Genomic DNA, 21,034 nt, shown 5'->3' on the forward strand with positions numbered 1-21,034 from the left:
GCCTTTGCAATACCACAGAAGCAATGCATGGTCAATGTACAGCAATGACACACCTGTGTGAACAGCCAGGAGACCCCCCCCCCCCCCCATGTTATGTTACATAGTTACATAGTTAGTACGGTCGAAAAAAGACATATGTCCATCAAGTTCAACCAGGGAATTAAGGGGTAGGGGTGTGGCGCGATATTGGGGAAGGGATGAGATTTTATATTTCTTCATAAGCATTAATCTTATTTTGTCAATTAGGAACATTCAGCACCCACCCGCTATCAAGGCAGCTGCCTATCATGTCATGCCCTACCTGCACAGGTGTGCTGGCTACTCAAATGATCCAATTAAGGAGGCCATTTAGTCAGCAGCAGCAGAAGTCCTGTGCCTGGACGCTCCAACAGGGGCCAGACACAAGCAGAAGCAGAAGCAGCAGAAGCAGCAGCAGCACCACCTTTTGTTTTTTGGCTGCAGCAGCAGCAAGGCCCACAGGGCTGGCTAGCTGGCTAGCCAGCAAGCAGGTAGCAATGAAAGTAGGAATCTTTCTTTTTAACCCTGTAAGGGGGTGGTGCACTGTACCCGAAGATACTGCCATATCGGGTCAATGCATAGGGCGACGGAAGCAAGCTTCGAAATCGGCCCCCGTTCTCAAAAATCCATTTAATATATGGTCCCCAGATAGGGGACGTATCAGATATTAAACTGATAAGAACAGATACTACACTTGATCTTAGCCAAAAGGCCGAGAAGCGATAACCGTGAAAGGGGCGGGCCCAACAAGGTCCCCTTCATGGGCACTATCACTGCTTGCTGTCAGGGAGGCTGCCAGACAATTTTCCATGCACACTCTGGGCTGGGGGGCAGTCAACCACCAGTACACACAGCAGAACCTAAACCCATACCATTATTGCTAAGCAGCAAGACAGGGGCCCATTGCACTCCCACGGGGCCTTTTTAAATGCAATCCATAACCCGGATTTGCCAGGAACCCTTCTTACTCCTCCTACTTGCATGTGACACTGGGCTTAGGATCTGCATAGGAAACACACACACAAGCACACACCTACCTTTGTTGCCTGCAGATGCCTCCTTGGCTGTCCCCAAACGGTATCAAACCAACACCCACGGGAAGCTGTAAGCATAGAGGACATGCCTGCACCCCATTGGACTTACCTGTGTGGGTTAAATCCGGGTTATTTGACAACCTATGGCGGTGATGGTTCTGCTCAGGCAGAGCAGTGCTGATGCTCCTCATAAAGCTGTCGCTGCTGTGAAGGTTCTAGGTGACATCACAAATCCCTATGGTTACATACACAACAAAGCTGGGTTGTTGTTGTTTACACTCTGCAAGGCCTGTGGAAGTGAGTGACATCATAGCACTGTAGTTCTGAGGGTTCAAGATGGATGCAACAATCTCCTGTTGCTTCTATGAAGGCCGTAATAGACGACATCACCAAACAGCTCCATAGTCACATACACAGCAAAGGAGAGATGTTGTTTACACCTAGTGATGTCAGTGGTATTGAGTGACATCACAGCACAGTGCTAAGGCTCCTGGGCCTGGACACAGCAGCGGCTGCAATATCTCAACGGAGAATACGTTTATATCTATGTGTGTGTGTGCGCATATATATATATATATATATATATATATATATATATATATATATTTCTCCGCCGAAATCACTTTTAAACCCATTTCCACCTTTTTTTCCCTTCTCTTCCTCTTACTTTTTTTTCACGTTTTTTTACGTTTTTCTCCTTTTCGCCTCTTTTCTGGGCGTATTATTCTTCTTTTTCTTCTTTTTTTTCGTCTAATGCATACCCCATCAGTGCAGCAATGCTGTTACGCCGAGCGCTCCGGGTCCCCGCTCCTCCCCGGAGCGCTCGCTTCACTCTCCCTGCGGCAGTGCTCCGGTCACGTCCTCTGACCCGGGGCGCTGCGATTCCGCTGCCAGCCGGGATGCGATTCGCGATGCGGGTAGCGCCCGCTCGCGATGCGCACCCCGGCTCCCCTACCTGACTCGCTCTCCGTCTGTTCTGTCCCGGCGCGCGCGGCCCCGCTCCCTAGGGCGCGCGCGCGCCGGGTCTCTGCGATTTAAAGGGCCACTGCGCCGCTGATTGGCGCAGTGGTTCCAATCAGTGTGTTCACCTGTGCACTTCCCTATATCACCTCACTTCCCCTGCACTCCCTTGCCGGATCTTGTTGCCTTAGTGCCAGTGAAAGCGTTCCTTGTGTGTTCCTTGCCTGTGTTTCCAGACCTTCTGCCGTTGCCCCTGACTACGATCCTTGCTGCCTGCCCCGACCTTCTGCTACGTCCGACCTTGCTTTTGCCTACTCCCTTGTACCGCGCCTATCTTCAGCAGCCAGAGAGGTGAGCCGTTGCTAGTGGATACGACCTGGTCACTACCGCCGCAGCAAGACCATCCCGCTTTGCGGCGGGCTCTGGTGAAAACCAGTAGTGGCTTAGAACCGGTCCACTAGCACGGTCCACGCCAATCCCTCTCTGGCACAGAGGATCCACTACCTGCCAGCCGGCATCGTGACAGTAGATCCGGCCATGGATCCCGCTGAAGTTCCTCTGCCAGTTGTCGCTGACCTCACCACGGTGGTCGCCCAGCAGTCACAACAGATAGCGCAACAAGGCCAACAGCTGTCTCAACTGACCGTTATGCTACAACAGTTACTACCACAGCTTCAGCAGTCATCTCCTCCGCCAGCTCCTGCACCTCCTCCGCAGCGAGTGGCCGCTCCTGGGATACGCTTATCCTTGCCGGATAAATTTGATGGGGACTCTAAGTTTTGCCGTGGCTTTCTTTCCCAATGTTCCCTGCATCTGGAGATGATGTCGGACCTGTTTCCCACTGAAAGGTCTAAGGTGGCTTTCGTAGTCAGCCTTTTGTCCGGAAAAGCCCTGTCATGGGCCACACCGCTCTGGGACCGCAATGACCCCGTCACTGCCTCTGTACACTCCTTCTTCTCGGAAATCCGGAGTGTCTTTGAGGAACCTGCCCGAGCCTCTTCTGCTGAGACTGCCCTGTTGAACCTGGTCCAGGGTAATTCTTCCGTTGGCGAGTATGCCGTACAATTCCGTACTCTTGCTTCAGAATTGTCCTGGAATAATGAGGCCCTCTGCGCGACCTTCAAAAAAGGCCTATCCAGCAACATTAAAGATGTTCTGGCCGCACGAGAAATTCCTGCTAATCTACATGAACTTATTCACCTAGCCACTCGCATTGACATGCGTTTTTCCGAAAGGCGTCAGGAACTCCGCCAAGATATGGACTCTGTTCGCACGAGGCGTTTCTTCTCCTCGGCTCCTCTCTCCTCTGGTCCCCTGCAATCTGTTCCTGTGCCTCCCGCCGTGGAGGCTATGCAGGTCGACCGGTCTCGCCTGACACCTCAAGAGAGGACACGACGCCGTATGGAGAACCTCTGCCTGTACTGTGCTAGTACCGAACACTTCCTGAGAGATTGTCCTATCCGTCCTCCCCACCTGGAAAGACGTACGCTGACTCCGCACAAAGGTGAGACAGTCCTTGATGTCTACTCTGCTTCTCCACGTCTTACTGTGCCTGTGCGGATGTCTGCCTCTGCCTTCTCCTTCTCTACAGTGGCCTTCTTGGACTCTGGATCTGCAGGAAATTTTATTTTGGCCTCTCTCGTCAACAAGTTCAACATCCCGGTGACCAGTCTCGCCAGACCCCTCTACATCAATTGTGTAAATAATGAAAGATTGGACTGTACCATACGTTTCCGCACGGAGCCCCTTCTTATGAGCATCGGATCTCATCATGAGAGGATTGAACTTTTGGTCCTCCCCAATTGCACCTCGGAAATTCTCCTTGGACTTCCCTGGCTTCAACTTCATTCCCCTACCCTGGATTGGTCCACTGGGGAGATCAAGAGTTGGGGGTCCTCTTGTTCCAAGAACTGTCTAAAACCGGTTCCCAGTAACCCTTGCCGTAACTCTGTGGTTCCTCCAGTAACCGGTCTCCCTAAGGCCTATATGGACTTCGCGGATGTTTTCTGCAAAAAACAAGCTGAGACTCTACCTCCTCACAGGCCTTATGATTGCCCTATCGACCTCCTCCCGGGTACTACTCCACCCCGGGGCAGAATTTATCCTCTCTCTGCCCCAGAGACTCTTGCCATGTCCGAATACGTCCAGGAGAATCTAAAAAAGGGCTTTATCCGTAAATCCTCCTCTCCTGCCGGAGCCGGATTTTTCTTTGTATCCAAAAAAGATGGCTCCCTACGTCCTTGCATTGACTACCGCGGTCTTAATAAAATCACGGTTAAGAACCGCTACCCCTTACCCCTCATCTCTGAACTCTTTGATCGCCTCCAAGGTGCCCACATCTTCACTAAATTGGACTTAAGAGGCGCCTATAACCTCATCCGCATCAGAGAGGGGGACGAGTGGAAAACGGCATTTAACACCAGAGATGGACACTTTGAGTATCTGGTCATGCCCTTTGGACTGTGCAACGCCCCTGCCGTCTTCCAAGACTTTGTCAATGAAATTTTTCGTGATCTGTTATACTCCTGTGTTGTTGTATATCTGGACGATATCCTAATTTTTTCTGCCAATCTAGAAGAACACCGCCAGCATGTCCGTATGGTTCTTCAGAGACTTCGTGACAACCAACTCTATGCCAAAATTGAGAAATGTCTGTTTGAATGCCAATCTCTTCCTTTTCTAGGATATTTGGTCTCTGGCCAGGGACTACAGATGGATCCAGACAAACTCTCTGCCGTCTTAGATTGGCCACGCCCCTCCGGACTCCGTGCTATCCAACGCTTTTTGGGGTTCGCCAATTATTACAGGCAATTTATTCCACATTTTTCTACCATTGTGGCTCCTATCGTGGCTTTAACCAAAAAAAATGCTGATCCCAAGTCCTGGCCTCCTCAAGCAGAAGACGCCTTTAAACGACTCAAGTCTGCCTTTTCTTCGGCTCCCGTCCTCTCCAGACCTGACCCTTCCAAACCCTTCCTATTGGAGGTTGATGCCTCCTCAGTGGGAGCTGGAGCTGTTCTTCTACAAAAAAATTCTTCCGGGCATGCTGTCACTTGTGGTTTTTTCTCTAGGACCTTCTCTCCAGCGGAGAGGAACTACTCCATCGGGGATCGAGAGCTTCTAGCCATTAAATTAGCACTTGAGGAATGGAGGCATCTGCTGGAGGGATCAAGTTCTCCTGTTATTATCTACACCGACCACAAGAACCTCTCCTACCTCCAGTCTGCCCAACGGCTGAATCCTCGCCAGGCCCGGTGGTCTCTGTTCTTTGCCCGATTTAATTTTGAGATTCACTTTCGTCCTGCCGATAAGAACATTAGGGCCGATGCTCTCTCTCGTTCCTCGGATGCCTCAGAAGTTGAACTCTCTCCGCAACACATCATTCCACCTGACTGCCTGATCTCCACTTCTCCTGCCTCCATCAGGCAGACTCCTCCAGGAAAGACCTTTGTTTCTCCTCGCCAACGCCTCGGAATCCTCAAATGGGGTCACTCCTCCCATCTCGCAGGTCATGCGGGTATCAAGAAATCTGTGCAACTCATCTCCCGCTTCTATTGGTGGCCGACTCTGGAGACGGATGTTGTGGACTTTGTGCGAGCCTGCACTATCTGTGCCCGGGATAAGACTCCTCGCCAGAAGCCCGCTGGTTTTCTTCATCCTCTGCCTGTCCCCGAACAGCCTTGGTCTCTGATTGGTATGGATTTTATTACTGATTTACCCCCTTCCCGTGGCAACACTGTTATTTGGGTGGTCGTTGATCGATTCTCCAAAATGGCACATTTCATCCCTCTTCCTGGTCTTCCTTCTGCGCCTCAGTTGGCAAAACAATTTTTTGTACACATTTTTCGTCTTCACGGGTTGCCTACGCAGATTGTCTCGGATAGAGGCGTCCAATTCGTGTCTAAATTCTGGAGGGCTCTCTGTAAACAACTCAAGATTAAATTAAATTTTTCTTCTGCATATCATCCCCAGTCCAATGGACAAGTAGAAAGGATTAACCAGATCTTGGGTGATTATTTGCGACATTTTGTTTCCTCCCGCCAGGATGACTGGGCAGATCTCCTCCCATGGGCCGAATTCTCGTATAACTTCAGGGTCTCTGAGTCTTCCTCCAAATCCCCATTTTTCGTGGTGTACGGCCGTCACCCTCTTCCCCCCCTCCCTACTCCCTTGCCCTCTGGTCTGCCCGCTGTGGATGAAATTTCTCGTGACCTTTCCATCATATGGAGAGAGACCCAAAATTCTCTCTTACAGGCTTCATCACGCATGAAGAAGTTCGCGGATAAGAAAAGAAGAGCTCCCCCCGTTTTTTCCCCTGGAGACAAGGTATGGCTCTCCGCTAAATATGTCCGCTTCCGTGTCCCTAGCTACAAGTTGGGACCACGCTATCTTGGTCCTTTCAAAATTTTGTGTCAAATTAATCTTGTCTCTTATAAACTTCTTCTTCCTCCCTCTCTTCGTATCCCTAATGCCGTTCACGTCTCTCTTCTCAAACCACTCATCCTCAACCGTTTTTCTCCCAAATCTGTTCCTCCCACTCCTGTTTCCGGCTCCTCGGACATCTTCTCGGTCAAAGAAATTTTAGCTGCCAAAAAGGTCAGAGGGAAAAATTTTTTTTTAGTGGACTGGGAGGGTTGTGGTCCTGAAGAGAGATCCTGGGAACCTGAGGACAACATCCTGGACAAAAGTCTGCTCCTCAGGTTCTCAGGCTCTAAGAAGAGGGGGAGACCCAAGGGGGGGGTACTGTTACGCCGAGCGCTCCGGGTCCCCGCTCCTCCCCGGAGCGCTCGCTTCACTCTCCCCGCGGCAGTGCTCCGGTCACGTCCTCTGACCCGGGGCGCTGCGATTCCGCTGCCAGCCGGGATGCGATTCGCGATGCGGGTAGCGCCCGCTCGCGATGCGCACCCCGGCTCCCCTACCTGACTCGCTCTCCGTCTGTTCTGTCCCGGCGCGCGCGGCCCCGCTCCCTAGGGCGCGCGCGCGCCGGGTCTCTGCGATTTAAAGGGCCACTGCGCCGCTGATTGGCGCAGTGGTTCCAATCAGTGTGTTCACCTGTGCACTTCCCTATATCACCTCACTTCCCCTGCACTCCCTTGCCGGATCTTGTTGCCTTAGTGCCAGTGAAAGCGTTCCTTGTGTGTTCCTTGCCTGTGTTTCCAGACCTTCTGCCGTTGCCCCTGACTACGATCCTTGCTGCCTGCCCCGACCTTCTGCTACGTCCGACCTTGCTTTTGCCTACTCCCTTGTACCGCGCCTATCTTCAGCAGCCAGAGAGGTGAGCCGTTGCTAGTGGATACGACCTGGTCACTACCGCCGCAGCAAGACCATCCCGCTTTGCGGCGGGCTCTGGTGAAAACCAGTAGTGGCTTAGAACCGGTCCACTAGCACGGTCCACGCCAATCCCTCTCTGGCACAGAGGATCCACTACCTGCCAGCCGGCATCGTGACAAATGCTTATTCAATACTGCCAGCAGATGGAGACACTGGGGGATAATTTTCTAAGGATTTATACTGATTTTTCCTGTCTGAATTTGTCGCACAGAAAGTTGCAGGCCAAATATGTGTGACATTTCTGCGACTTTAGCTTCTAGAGCATTTTTACAACATTATACATAGGTGCTGAATACATAAAAAGCGACTGTTCAGCGACAGACAAGTCGCATCGGCTGAAAGTAGGCCAGAATGTCAGTCCATGTTGGAGCAGGTTTAGATACAGTCTAAAGCATAGATCTCAAAGTCTGTGCACAGAATTTAGCAAGGGCCTCGCACCTTCTGATGCATCAGGTAGGTGCACAATAGCATAGCCTAACCCTCTGTACTTTGGTCTATATTGATGCGGGACATAGACAGCCAGCTGATGACCAATCCATTAGTGCAATGGATGGCTGGAAGCATTTGTCTTTGCCTTTGCAATACCACAGAAGCAATGCATGGTCAATGTACAGCAATGACACACCTGTGTGAACAGCCAGGAGACCCCCCCCCCCCATGTTATGTTACATAGTTACATAGTTAGTACGGTCGAAAAAAGACATATGTCCATCAAGTTCAACCAGGGAATTAAGGGGTAGGGGTGTGGCGCGATATTGGGGAAGGGATGAGATTTTATATTTCTTCATAAGCATTAATCTTATTTTGTCAATTAGGAACATTCAGCACCCACCCGCTATCAAGGCAGCTGCCTATCATGTCATGCCCTACCTGCAGAGGTGTGCTGGCTACTCAAATGATCCAATTAAGGAGGCCATTTAGTCAGCAGCAGCAGAAGTCCTGTGCCTGGACGCTCCAACAGGGGCCAGACACAAGCAGAAGCAGAAGCAGCAGAAGCAGCAGCAGCACCACCTTTTGTTTTTTGGCTGCAGCAGCAGCAAGGCCCACAGGGCTGGCTAGCTGGCTAGCCAGCAAGCAGGTAGCAATGAAAGTAGGAATCTTTCTTTTTAACCCTGTAAGGGGGTGGTGCACTGTACCCGAAGATACTGCCATATTGGGTCAATGCATAGGGCGACGGAAGCAAGCTTCGAAATCGGCCCCCGTTCTCAAAAATCCATTTAATATATGGTCCCCAGATAGGGGACGTATCAGATATTAAACTGATAAGAACAGATACTACACTTGATCTTAGCCAAAAGGCCGAGAAGCGATAACCGTGAAAGGGGCGGGCCCAACAAGGTCCCCTTCATGGGCACTATCACTGCTTGCTGTCAGGGAGGCTGCCAGACAATTTTCCATGCACACTCTGGGCTGGGGGGCAGTCAACCACCAGTACACACAGCAGAACCTAAACCCATACCATTATTGCTAAGCAGCAAGACAGGGGCCCATTGCACTCCCACGGGGCCTTTTTAAATGCAATCCATAACCCGGATTTGCCAGGAACCCTTCTTACTCCTCCTACTTGCATGTGACACTGGGCTTAGGATCTGCATAGGAAACACACACACAAGCACACACCTACCTTTGTTGCCTGCAGATGCCTCCTTGGCTGTCCCCAAACGGTATCAAACCAACACCCACGGGAAGCTGTAAGCATAGAGGACATGCCTGCACCCCATTGGACTTACCTGTGTGGGTTAAATCCGGGTTATTTGACAACCTATGGCGGTGATGGTTCTGCTCAGGCAGAGCAGTGCTGATGCTCCTCATAAAGCTGTCGCTGCTGTGAAGGTTCTAGGTGACATCACAAATCCCTATGGTTACATACACAACAAAGCTGGGTTGTTGTTGTTTACACTCTGCAAGGCCTGTGGAAGTGAGTGACATCATAGCACTGTAGTTCTGAGGGTTCAAGATGGATGCAACAATCTCCTGTTGCTTCTATGAAGGCCGTAATAGACGACATCACCAAACAGCTCCATAGTCACATACACAGCAAAGGAGAGATGTTGTTTACACCTAGTGATGTCAGTGGTATTGAGTGACATCACAGCACAGTGCTAAGGCTCCTGGGCCTGGACACAGCAGCGGCTGCAATATCTCAACGGAGAATACGTTTATATCTATGTGTGTGTGTGCGCATAAATATATATATATATATATATATATATATATATATATATATATATTTCTCCGCCGAAATCACTTTTAAACCCATTTCCACCTTTTTTTCCCTTCTCTTCCTCTTACTTTTTTTTCACGTTTTTTTACGTTTTTCTCCTTTTCGCCTCTTTTCTGGGCGTATTATTCTTCTTTTTCTTCTTTTTTTTCGTCTAATGCATACCCCATCAGTGCAGCAATGCTTATTCAATACTGCCAGCAGATGGAGACACTGGGGGATAATTTTCTAAGGATTTATACTGATTTTTCCTGTCTGAATTTGTCGCACAGAAAGTTGCAGGCCAAATATGTGTGACATTTCTGCGACTTTAGCTTCTAGAGCATTTTTACAACATTATACATAGGTGCTGAATACATAAAAAGCGACTGTTCAGCGACAGACAAGTCGCATCGGCTGAAAGTAGGCCAGAATGTCAGTCCATGTTGGAGCAGGTTTAGATACAGTCTAAAGCATAGATCTCAAAGTCTGTGCACAGAATTTAGCAAGGGCCTCGCACCTTCTGATGCATCAGGTAGGTGCACAATAGCATAGCCTAACCCTCTGTACTTTGGTCTATATTGATGCGGGACATAGACAGCCAGCTGATGACCAATCCATTAGTGCAATGGATGGCTGGAAGCATTTGTCTTTGCCTTTGCAATACCACAGAAGCAATGCATGGTCAATGTACAGCAATGACACACCTGTGTGAACAGCCAGGAGACCCCCCCCCCCCCCCCCATGTTATGTTACATAGTTACATAGTTAGTACGGTCGAAAAAAGACATATGTCCATCAAGTTCAACCAGGGAATTAAGGGGTAGGGGTGTGGCGCGATATTGGGGAAGGGATGAGATTTTATATTTCTTCATAAGCATTAATCTTATTTTGTCAATTAGGAACATTCAGCACCCACCCGCTATCAAGGCAGCTGCCTATCATGTCATGCCCTACCTGCACAGGTGTGCTGGCTACTCAAATGATCCAATTAAGGAGGCCATTTAGTCAGCAGCAGCAGAAGTCCTGTGCCTGGACGCTCCAACAGGGGCCAGACACAAGCAGAAGCAGAAGCAGCAGAAGCAGCAGCAGCACCACCTTTTGTTTTTTGGCTGCAGCAGCAGCAAGGCCCACAGGGCTGGCTAGCTGGCTAGCCAGCAAGCAGGTAGCAATGAAAGTAGGAATCTTTCTTTTTAACCCTGTAAGGGGGTGGTGCACTGTACCCGAAGATACTGCCATATCGGGTCAATGCATAGGGCGACGGAAGCAAGCTTCGAAATCGGCCCCCGTTCTCAAAAATCCATTTAATATATGGTCCCCAGATAGGGGACGTATCAGATATTAAACTGATAAGAACAGATACTACACTTGATCTTAGCCAAAAGGCCGAGAAGCGATAACCGTGAAAGGGGCGGGCCCAACAAGGTCCCCTTCATGGGCACTATCACTGCTTGCTGTCAGGGAGGCTGCCAGACAATTTTCCATGCACACTCTGGGCTGGGGGGCAGTCAACCACCAGTACACACAGCAGAACCTAAACCCATACCATTATTGCTAAGCAGCAAGACAGGGGCCCATTGCACTCCCACGGGGCCTTTTTAAATGCAATCCATAACCCGGATTTGCCAGGAACCCTTCTTACTCCTCCTACTTGCATGTGACACTGGGCTTAGGATCTGCATAGGAAACACACACACAAGCACACACCTACCTTTGTTGCCTGCAGATGCCTCCTTGGCTGTCCCCAAACGGTATCAAACCAACACCCACGGGAAGCTGTAAGCATAGAGGACATGCCTGCACCCCATTGGACTTACCTGTGTGGGTTAAATCCGGGTTATTTGACAACCTATGGCGGTGATGGTTCTGCTCAGGCAGAGCAGTGCTGATGCTCCTCATAAAGCTGTCGCTGCTGTGAAGGTTCTAGGTGACATCACAAATCCCTTTGGTTACATACACAACAAAGCTGGGTTGTTGTTGTTTACACTCTGCAAGGCCTGTGGAAGTGAGTGACATCATAGCACTGTAGTTCTGAGGGTTCAAGATGGATGCAACAATCTCCTGTTGCTTCTATGAAGGCCGTAATAGACGACATCACCAAACAGCTCCATAGTCACATACACAGCAAAGGAGAGATGTTGTTTACACCTAGTGATGTCAGTGGTATTGAGTGACATCACAGCACAGTGCTAAGGCTCCTGGGCCTGGACACAGCAGCGGCTGCAATATCTCAACGGAGAATACGTTTATATCTATGTGTGTGTGTGCGCATATATATATATATATATATATATATATATATATATATATATATTTCTCCGCCGAAATCACTTTTAAACCCATTTCCACCTTTTTTTCCCTTCTCTTCCTCTTACTTTTTTTTCACGTTTTTTTACGTTTTTCTCCTTTTCGCCTCTTTTCTGGGCGTATTATTCTTCTTTTTCTTCTTTTTTTTCGTCTAATGCATACCCCATCAGTGCAGCAATGCTTATTCAATACCGCCAGCAGATGGAGACACTGGGGGATAATTTTCTAAGGATTTATACTGATTTTTCCTGTCTGAATTTGTCGCACAGAAAGTTGCAGGCCAAATATGTGTGACATTTCTGCGACTTTAGCTTCTAGAGCATTTTTACAACATTATACATAGGTGCTGAATACATAAAAAGCGACTGTTCAGCGACAGACAAGTCGCATCGGCTGAAAGTAGGCCAGAATGTCAGTCCATGTTGGAGCAGGTTTAGATACAGTCTAAAGCATAGATCTCAAAGTCTGTGCACAGAATTTAGCAAGGGCCTCGCACCTTCTGATGCATCAGGTAGGTGCACAATAGCATAGCCTAACCCTCTGTACTTTGGTCTATATTGATGCGGGACATAGACAGCCAGCTGATGACCAATCCATTAGTGCAATGGATGGCTGGAAGCATTTGTCTTTGCCTTTGCAATACCACAGAAGCAATGCATGGTCAATGTACAGCAATGACACACCTGTGTGAACAGCCAGGAGACCCCCCCCCCCCCCATGTTATGTTACATAGTTACATAGTTAGTACGGTCGAAAAAAGACATATGTCCATCAAGTTCAACCAGGGAATTAAGGGGTAGGGGTGTGGCGCGATATTGGGGAAGGGATGAGATTTTATATTTCTTCATAAGCATTAATCTTATTTTGTCAATTAGGAACATTCAGCACCCACCCGCTATCAAGGCAGCTGCCTATCATGTCATGCCCTACCTGCACAGGTGTGCTGGCTACTCAAATGATCCAATTAAGGAGGCCATTTAGTCAGCAGCAGCAGAAGTCCTGTGCCTGGACGCTCCAACAGGGGCCAGACACAAGCAGAAGCAGAAGCAGCAGAAGCAGCAGCAGCACCACCTTTTGTTTTTTGGCTGCAGCAGCAGCAAGGCCCACAGGGCTGGCTAGCTGGCTAGCTGGCTAGCCAGCAAGCAGGTAGCAATGAAAGTAGGAATCTTTCTTTTTAACCCTGTAAGGGGGTGGTGCACTGTACCCGAAGATACTGCCATATCGGGTCAATGCATAGGGCGACGGAAGCAAGCTTCGAAATCGGCCCCCGTTCTCAAAAATCCATTTAATATATGGTCCCCAGATAGGGGACGTATCAGATATTAAACTGATAAGAACAGATACTACACTTGATCTTAGCCAAAAGGCCGAGAAGCGATAACCGTGAAAGGGGCGGGCCCAACAAGGTCCCCTTCATGGGCACTATCACTGCTTGCTGTCAGGGAGGCTGCCAGACAATTTTCCATGCACACTCTGGGCTGGGGGGCAGTCAACCACCAGTACACACAGCAGAACCTAAACCCATACCATTATTGCTAAGCAGCAAGACAGGGGCCCATTGCACTCCCACGGGGCCTTTTTAAATGCAATCCATAACCCGGATTTGCCAGGAACCCTTCTTACTCCTCCTACTTGCATGTGACACTGGGCTTAGGATCTGCATAGGAAACACACACACAAGCACACACCTACCTTTGTTGCCTGCAGATGCCTCCTTGGCTGTCCCCAAACGGTATCAAACCAACACCCACGGGAAGCTGTAAGCATAGAGGACATGCCTGCACCCCATTGGACTTACCTGTGTGGGTTAAATCCGGGTTATTTGACAACCTATGGCGGTGATGGTTCTGCTCAGGCAGAGCAGTGCTGATGCTCCTCATAAAGCTGTCGCTGCTGTGAAGGTTCTAGGTGACATCACAAATCCCTATGGTTACATACACAACAAAGCTGGGTTGTTGTTGTTTACACTCTGCAAGGCCTGTGGAAGTGAGTGACATCATAGCACTGTAGTTCTGAGGGTTCAAGATGGATGCAACAATCTCCTGTTGCTTCTATGAAGGCCGTAATAGACGACATCACCAAACAGCTCCATAGTCACATACACAGCAAAGGAGAGATGTTGTTTACACCTAGTGATGTCAGTGGTATTGAGTGACATCACAGCACAGTGCTAAGGCTCCTGGGCCTGGACACAGCAGCGGCTGCAATATCTCAACGGAGAATACGTTTATATCTATGTGTGTGTGTGCGCATATATATATATATATATATATATATATATATATATATATTTCTCCGCCGAAATCACTTTTAAACCCATTTCCACCTTTTTTTCCCTTCTCTTCCTCTTACTTTTTTTTCACGTTTTTTTACGTTTTTCTCCTTTTCGCCTCTTTTCTGGGCGTATTATTCTTCTTTTTCTTCTTTTTTTTCGTCTAATGCATACCCCATCAGTGCAGCAATGCTTATTCAATACTGCCAGCAGATGGAGACACTGGGGGATAATTTTCTAAGGATTTATACTGATTTTTCCTGTCTGAATTTGTCGCACAGAAAGTTGCAGGCCAAATATGTGTGACATTTCTGCGACTTTAGCTTCTAGAGCATTTTTACAACATTATACATAGGTGCTGAATACATAAAAAGCGACTGTTCAGCGACAGACAAGTCGCATCGGCTGAAAGTAGGCCAGAATGTCAGTCCATGTTGGAGCAGTTTAGATACAGTCTAAAGCATAGATCTCAAAGTCTGTGCACAGAATTTAGCAAGGGCCTCGCACCTTCTGATGCATCAGGTAGGTGCACAATAGCATAGCCTAACCCTCTGTACTTTGGTCTATATTGATGCGGGACATAGACAGCCAGCTGATGACCAATCCATTAGTGCAATGGATGGCTGGAAGCATTTGTCTTTGCCTTTGCAATACCACAGAAGCAATGCATGGTCAATGTACAGCAATGACACACCTGTGTGAACAGCCAGGAGACCCCCCCCCCCCATGTTATGTTACATAGTTACATAGTTAGTACGGTCGAAAAAAGACATATGTCCATCAAGTTCAACCAGGGAATTAAGGGGTAGGGGTGTGGCGCGATATTGGGGAAGGGATGAGATTTTATATTTCTTCATAAGCATTAATCTTATTTTGTCAATTAGGAACATTCAGCACCCACCCGCTATCAAGGCAGCTGCCTATCATGTCATGCCCTACCTGCACAGGTGTGCTGGCTACTCAAATGATCCAATTAAGGAGGCCATTTAGTCAGCAGCAGCAGAAGTCCTGTGCCTGGACGCTCCAACAGGGGCCAGACACAAGCAGAAGCAGAAGCAGCAGAAGCAGCAGCAGCACCACCTTTTGTTTTTTGGCTGCAGCAGCAGCAAGGCCCACAGGGCTGGCTAGCTGGCTAGCCAGCAAGCAGGTAGCAATGAAAGTAGGAATCTTTCTTTTTAACCCTGTAAGGGGGTGGTGCACTGTACCCGAAGATACTGCCATATCGGGTCAATGCATAGGGCGACGGAAGCAAGCTTCGAAATCGGCCCCCGTTCTCAAAAATCCATTTAATATATGGTCCCCAGATAGGGGACGTATCAGATATTAAACTGATAAGAACAGATACTACACTTGATCTTAGCCAAAAGGCCGAGAAGCGATAACCGTGAAAGGGGCGGGCCCAACAAGGTCCCCTTCATGGGCACTATCACTGCTTGCTGTCAGGGAGGCTGCCAGACAATTTTCCATGCCCACTCTGGGCTGGGGGGCAGTCAACCACCAGTACACACAGCAGAACCTAAACCCATACCATTATTGCTAAGCAGCAAGACAGGGGCCCATTGCACTCCCACGGGGCCTTTTTAAATGCAATCCATAACCCGGATTTGCCAGGAACCCTTCTTACTCCTCCTACTTGCATGTGACACTGGGCTTAGGATCTGCATAGGAAACACACACACAAGCACACACCTACCTTTGTTGCCTGCAGATGCCTCCTTGGCTGTCCCCAAACGGTATCAAACCAACACCCACGGGAAGCTGTAAGCATAGAGGACATGCCTGCACCCCATTGGACTTACCTGTGTGGGTTAAATCCGGGTTATTTGACAACATATGGCGGTGATGGTTCTGCTCAGGCAGAGCAGTGCTGATGCTCCTCATAAAGCTGTCGCTGCTGTGAAGGTTCTAGGTGACATCACAAATCCCTATGGTTACATACACAAAAAAGCTGGGTTGTTGTTGTTTACACTCTGCAAGGCCTGTGGAAGTGAGTGACATCATAGCACTGAAGTTCTGAGGGTTCAAGATGGATGCAACAATCTCCTGTTGCTTCTATGAAGGCCGTAATAGACGACATCACCAAACAGCTCCATAGTCACATACACAGCAAAGGAGAGATGTTGTTTACACCTAGTGATGTCAGTGGTATTGAGTGACATCACAGCACAGTGCTAAGGCTCCTGGGCCTGGACACAGCAGCGGCTGCAATATCTCAACGGAGAATACGTTTATATCTATGTGTGTGTGTGCGCATATATATATATATATATATATATATATATATATATATATATATTTCTCCGCCGAAATCACTTTTAAACCCATTTCCACCTTTTTTTCCCTTCTCTTCCTCTTACTTTTTTTTCACGTTTTTTTACGTTTTTCTCCTTTTCGCCTCTTTTCTGGGCGTATTATTCTTCTTTTTCTTCTTTTTTTTCGTCTAATGCATACCCCATCAGTGCAGCAATGCTTATTCAATACTGCCAGCAGATGGAGACACTGGGGGATAATTTTCTAAGGATTTATACTGATTTTTCCTGTCTGAATTTGTCGCACAGAAAGTTGCAGGCCAAATATGTGTGACATTTCTGCGACTTTAGCTTCTAGAGCATTTTTACAACATTATACATAGGTGCTGAATACATAAAAAGCGACTGTTCAGCGACAGACAAGTCGCATCGGCTGAAAGTAGGCCAGAATGTCAGTCCATGTTGGAGCAGGTTTAGATACAGTCTAAAGCATAGATCTCAAATTCTGTGCACAGAATTTAGCAAGGGCCTCGCACCTTCTGATGCATCAGGTAGGTGCACAATAGCATAGCCTAACCCTCTGTACTTTGGTCTATATTGATGCGCGGGACATAGACAGCCAGCTGATGACCAATCCATTAGTGCAATGGATGGCTGGAAGCATTTGTCTTTGCCTTTGCAATACCACAGAAGCAATGCATGGTCAATGTACAGCAATGACACACCTGTGTGAACAGCCAGGAGACCCCCCCCCCCCCCCCCCATGTTATGTTACATAGTTACATAGTTAGTACGGTCGAAAAAAGACATATGTCCATCAAGTTCAACCAGGGAATTAAGGGGTAGGGGTGTGGCGCGATATTGGGGAAGGGATGAGATTTTATATTTCTTCATAAGCATTAATCTTATTTTGTCAATTAGGAACATTCAGCACCCACCCGCTATCAAGGCAGCTGCCTATCATGTCATGCCCTACCTGCACAGGTGTGCTGGCTACTCAAATGATCCAATTAAGGAGGCCATTTAGTCAGCAGCAGCAGAAGTCCTGTGCCTGGACGCTCCAACAGGGGCCAGACACAAGCAGAAGCAGAAGCAGCAGAAGCAGCAGCAGCACCACCTTTTGTTTTTTGGCTGCAGCAGCAGCAAGGCCCACAGGGCTGGCTAGCTGGCTAGCCAGCAAGCAGGTAGCAATGAAAGTAGGAATCTTTCTTTTTAACCCTGTAAGGGGGTGGTGCACTGTACCCGAAGATACTGCCATATCGGGTCAATGCATAGGGCGACGGAAGCAAGCTTCGAAATCGGCCCCCGTTCTCAAAAATCCATTTAATATATGGTCCCCAGATAGGGGACGTATCAGATATTAAACTGATAAGAACAGATACTACACTTGATCTTAGCCAAAAGGCCGAGAAGCGATAACCGTGAAAGGGGCGGGCCCAACAAGGTCCCCTTCATGGGCACTATCACTGCTTGCTGTCAGGGAGGCTGCCAGACAATTTTCCATGCACACTCTGGGCTGGGGGGCAGTCAACCACCAGTACACACAGCAGAACCTAAACCCATACCATTATTGCTAAGCAGCAAGACAGGGGCCCATTGCACTCCCACGGGGCCTTTTTAAATGCAATCCATAACCCGGATTTGCCAGGAACCCTTCTTACTCCTCCTACTTGCATGTGACACTGGGCTTAGGATCTGCATAGGAAACACACACACAAGCACACACCTACCTTTGTTGCCTGCAGATGCCTCCTTGGCTGTCCCCAAACGGTATCAAACCAACACCCACGGGAAGCTGTAAGCATAGAGGACATGCCTGCACCCCATTGGACTTACCTGTGTGGGTTAAATCCGGGTTATTTGACAACCTATGGCGGTGATGGTTCTGCTCAGGCAGAGCAGTGCTGATGCTCCTCATAAAGCTGTCGCTGCTGTGAAGGTTCTAGGTGACATCACAAATCCCTATGGTTACATACACAACAAAGCTGGGTTGTTGTTGTTTACACTCTGCAAGGCCTGTGGAAGTGAGTGACATCATAGCACTGTAGTTCTGAGGGTTCAAGATGGATGCAACAATCTCCTGTTGCTTCTATGAAGGCCGTAATAGACGACATCACCAAACAGCTCCATAGTCACATACACAGCAAAGGAGAGATGTTGTTTACACCTAGTGATGTCAGTGGTATTGAGTGACATCACAGCACAGTGCTAAGGCTCCTGGGCCTGGACACAGCAGCGGCTGCAATATCTCAACGGAGAATACGTTTATATCTATGTGTGTGTGTGCGCATATATATATATATATATATATATATATATATTTCTCCGCCGAAATCACTTTTAAACCCATTTCCACCTTTTTTTCCCTTCTCTTCCTCTTACTTTTTTTTCACGTTTTTTTACGTTTTTCTCCTTTTCGCCTCTTTTCTGGGCGTATTATTCTTCTTTTTCTTCTTTTTTTTCGTCTAATGCATACCCCATCAGTGCAGCAATGCTTATTCAATACCGCCAGCAGATGGAGACACTGGGGGATAATTTTCTAAGGATTTATACTGATTTTTCCTGTCTGAATTTGTCGCACAGAAAGTTGCAGGCCAAATATGTGTGACATTTCTGCGACTTTAGCTTCTAGAGCATTTTTACAACATTATACATAGGTGCTGAATACATAAAAAGCGACTGTTCAGCGACAGACAAGTCGCATCGGCTGAAAGTAGGCCAGAATGTCAGTCCATGTTGGAGCAGGTTTAGATACAGTCTAAAGCATAGATCTCAAAGTCTGTGCACAGAATTTAGCAAGGGCCTCGCACCTTCTGATGCATCAGGTAGGTGCACAATAGCATAGCCTAACCCTCTGTACTTTGGTCTATATTGATGCGGGACATAGACAGCCAGCTGATGACCAATCCATTAGTGCAATGGATGGCTGGAAGCATTTGTCTTTGCCTTTGCAATACCACAGAAGCAATGCATGGTCAATGTACAGCAATGACACACCTGTGTGAACAGCCAGGAGACCCCCCCCCCCCATGTTATGTTACATAGTTACATAGTTAGTACGGTCGAAAAAAGACATATGTCCATCAAGTTCAACCAGGGAATTAAGGGGTAGGGGTGTGGCGCGATATTGGGGAAGGGATGAGATTTTATATTTCTTCATAAGCATTAATCTTATTTTGTCAATTAGGAACATTCAGCACCCACCCGCTATCAAGGCAGCTGCCTATCATGTCATGCCCTACCTGCACAGGTGTGCTGGCTACTCAAATGATCCAATTAAGGAGGCCATTTAGTCAGCAGCAGCAGAAGTCCTGTGCCTGGACGCTCCAACAGGGGCCAGACACAAGCAGAAGCAGAAGCAGCAGAAGCAGCAGCAGCACCACCTTTTGTTTTTTGGCTGCAGCAGCAGCAAGGCCCACAGGGCTGGCTAGCTGGCTAGCCAGCAAGCAGGTAGCAATGAAAGTAGGAATCTTTCTTTTTAACCCTGTAAGGGGGTGGTGCACTGTACCCGAAGATACTGCCATATCGGGTCAATGCATAGGGCGACGGAAGCAAGCTTCGAAATCGGCCCCCGTTCTCAAAAATCCATTTAATATATGGTCCCCAGATAGGGGACGTATCAGATATTAAACTGATAAGAACAGATACTACACTTGATCTTAGCCAAAAGGCCGAGAAGCGATAACCGTGAAAGGGGCGGGCCCAACAAGGTCCCCTTCATGGGCACTATCACTGCTTGCTGTCAGGGAGGCTGCCAGACAATTTTCCATGCACACTCTGGGCTGGGGGGCAGTCAACCACCAGTACACACAGCAGAACCTAAACCCATACCATTATTGCTAAGCAGCAAGACAGGGGCCCATTGCACTCCCACGGGGCCTTTTTAAATGCAATCCATAACCCGGATTTGCCAGGAACCCTTCTTACTCCTCCTACTTGCATGTGACACTGGGCTTAGGATCTGCATAGGAAACACACACACAAGCACACACCTACCTTTGTTGCCTGCAGATGCCTCCTTGGCTGTCCCCAAACGGTATCAAACCAACACCCACGGGAAGCTGTAAGCATAGAGGACATGCCTGCACCCCATTGGACTTACCTGTGTGGGTTAAATCCGGGTTATTTGACAACCTATGGCGGTGATGGTTCTGCTCAGGCAGAGCAGTGCTGATGCTCCTCATAAAGCTGTCGCTGCTGTGAAGGTTCTAGGTGACATCACAAATCCCTATGGTTACATACACAACAAAGCTGGGTTGTTGTTGTTTACACTCTGCAAGGCCTGTGGAAGTGAGTGACATCATAGCACTGTAGTTCTGAGGGTTCAAGATGGATGCAACAATCTCCTGTTGCTTCTATGAAGGCCGTAATAGACGACATCACCAAACAGCTCCATAGTCACATACACAGCAAAGGAGAGATGTTGTTTACACCTAGTGATGTCAGTGGTATTGAGTGACATCACAGCACAGTGCTAAGGCTCCTGGGCCTGGACACAGCAGCGGCTGCAATATCTCAACGGAGAATACGTTTATATCTATGTGTGTGTGTGCGCATATATATATATATATATATATATATATATATATATATATATATATATTCTCCGCCGAAATCACTTTTAAACCCATTTCCACCTTTTTTTCCCTTCTCTTCCTCTTAC

General features: G+C 48.2%; 7 non-coding genes across 7 annotated transcripts; all 7 read right to left on the reverse strand.

The window, feature by feature from the left end:
- Positions 1-551: 551 nt before the first annotated feature.
- Positions 552-742, reverse strand: LOC130325028 (U2 spliceosomal RNA). Its single transcript, XR_008869913.1, has one exon. It is a non-coding gene; the product is annotated as a U2 spliceosomal RNA (small nuclear RNA).
- Positions 743-8,463: 7,721 nt separating this feature from the next.
- On the reverse strand, positions 8,464-8,654 carry LOC130325083 (U2 spliceosomal RNA). Its single transcript, XR_008869963.1, has one exon. It is a non-coding gene; the product is annotated as a U2 spliceosomal RNA (small nuclear RNA).
- Positions 8,655-10,750: 2,096 nt separating this feature from the next.
- Positions 10,751-10,941, reverse strand: LOC130325029 (U2 spliceosomal RNA). The gene has a single exon (XR_008869914.1). It is a non-coding gene; the product is annotated as a U2 spliceosomal RNA (small nuclear RNA).
- A 2,097-nt stretch (positions 10,942-13,038) lies between these two features.
- LOC130325031 (U2 spliceosomal RNA) lies at positions 13,039-13,229 on the reverse strand. The gene has a single exon (XR_008869915.1). It is a non-coding gene; the product is annotated as a U2 spliceosomal RNA (small nuclear RNA).
- Positions 13,230-15,311: 2,082 nt separating this feature from the next.
- On the reverse strand, positions 15,312-15,502 carry LOC130325032 (U2 spliceosomal RNA). The gene has a single exon (XR_008869916.1). It is a non-coding gene; the product is annotated as a U2 spliceosomal RNA (small nuclear RNA).
- Positions 15,503-17,597: 2,095 nt separating this feature from the next.
- On the reverse strand, positions 17,598-17,788 carry LOC130325033 (U2 spliceosomal RNA). The gene has a single exon (XR_008869917.1). It is a non-coding gene; the product is annotated as a U2 spliceosomal RNA (small nuclear RNA).
- Positions 17,789-19,863: 2,075 nt separating this feature from the next.
- On the reverse strand, positions 19,864-20,054 carry LOC130325034 (U2 spliceosomal RNA). The gene has a single exon (XR_008869918.1). It is a non-coding gene; the product is annotated as a U2 spliceosomal RNA (small nuclear RNA).
- Between the last annotated feature and the right edge of the window lie 980 nt (positions 20,055-21,034).

Source organism: Hyla sarda, unplaced genomic scaffold (genome assembly GCF_029499605.1).
Source record: "Hyla sarda isolate aHylSar1 unplaced genomic scaffold, aHylSar1.hap1 scaffold_270, whole genome shotgun sequence".
In the NCBI taxonomy this organism is placed as follows: domain Eukaryota; kingdom Metazoa; phylum Chordata; class Amphibia; order Anura; family Hylidae; genus Hyla; species Hyla sarda.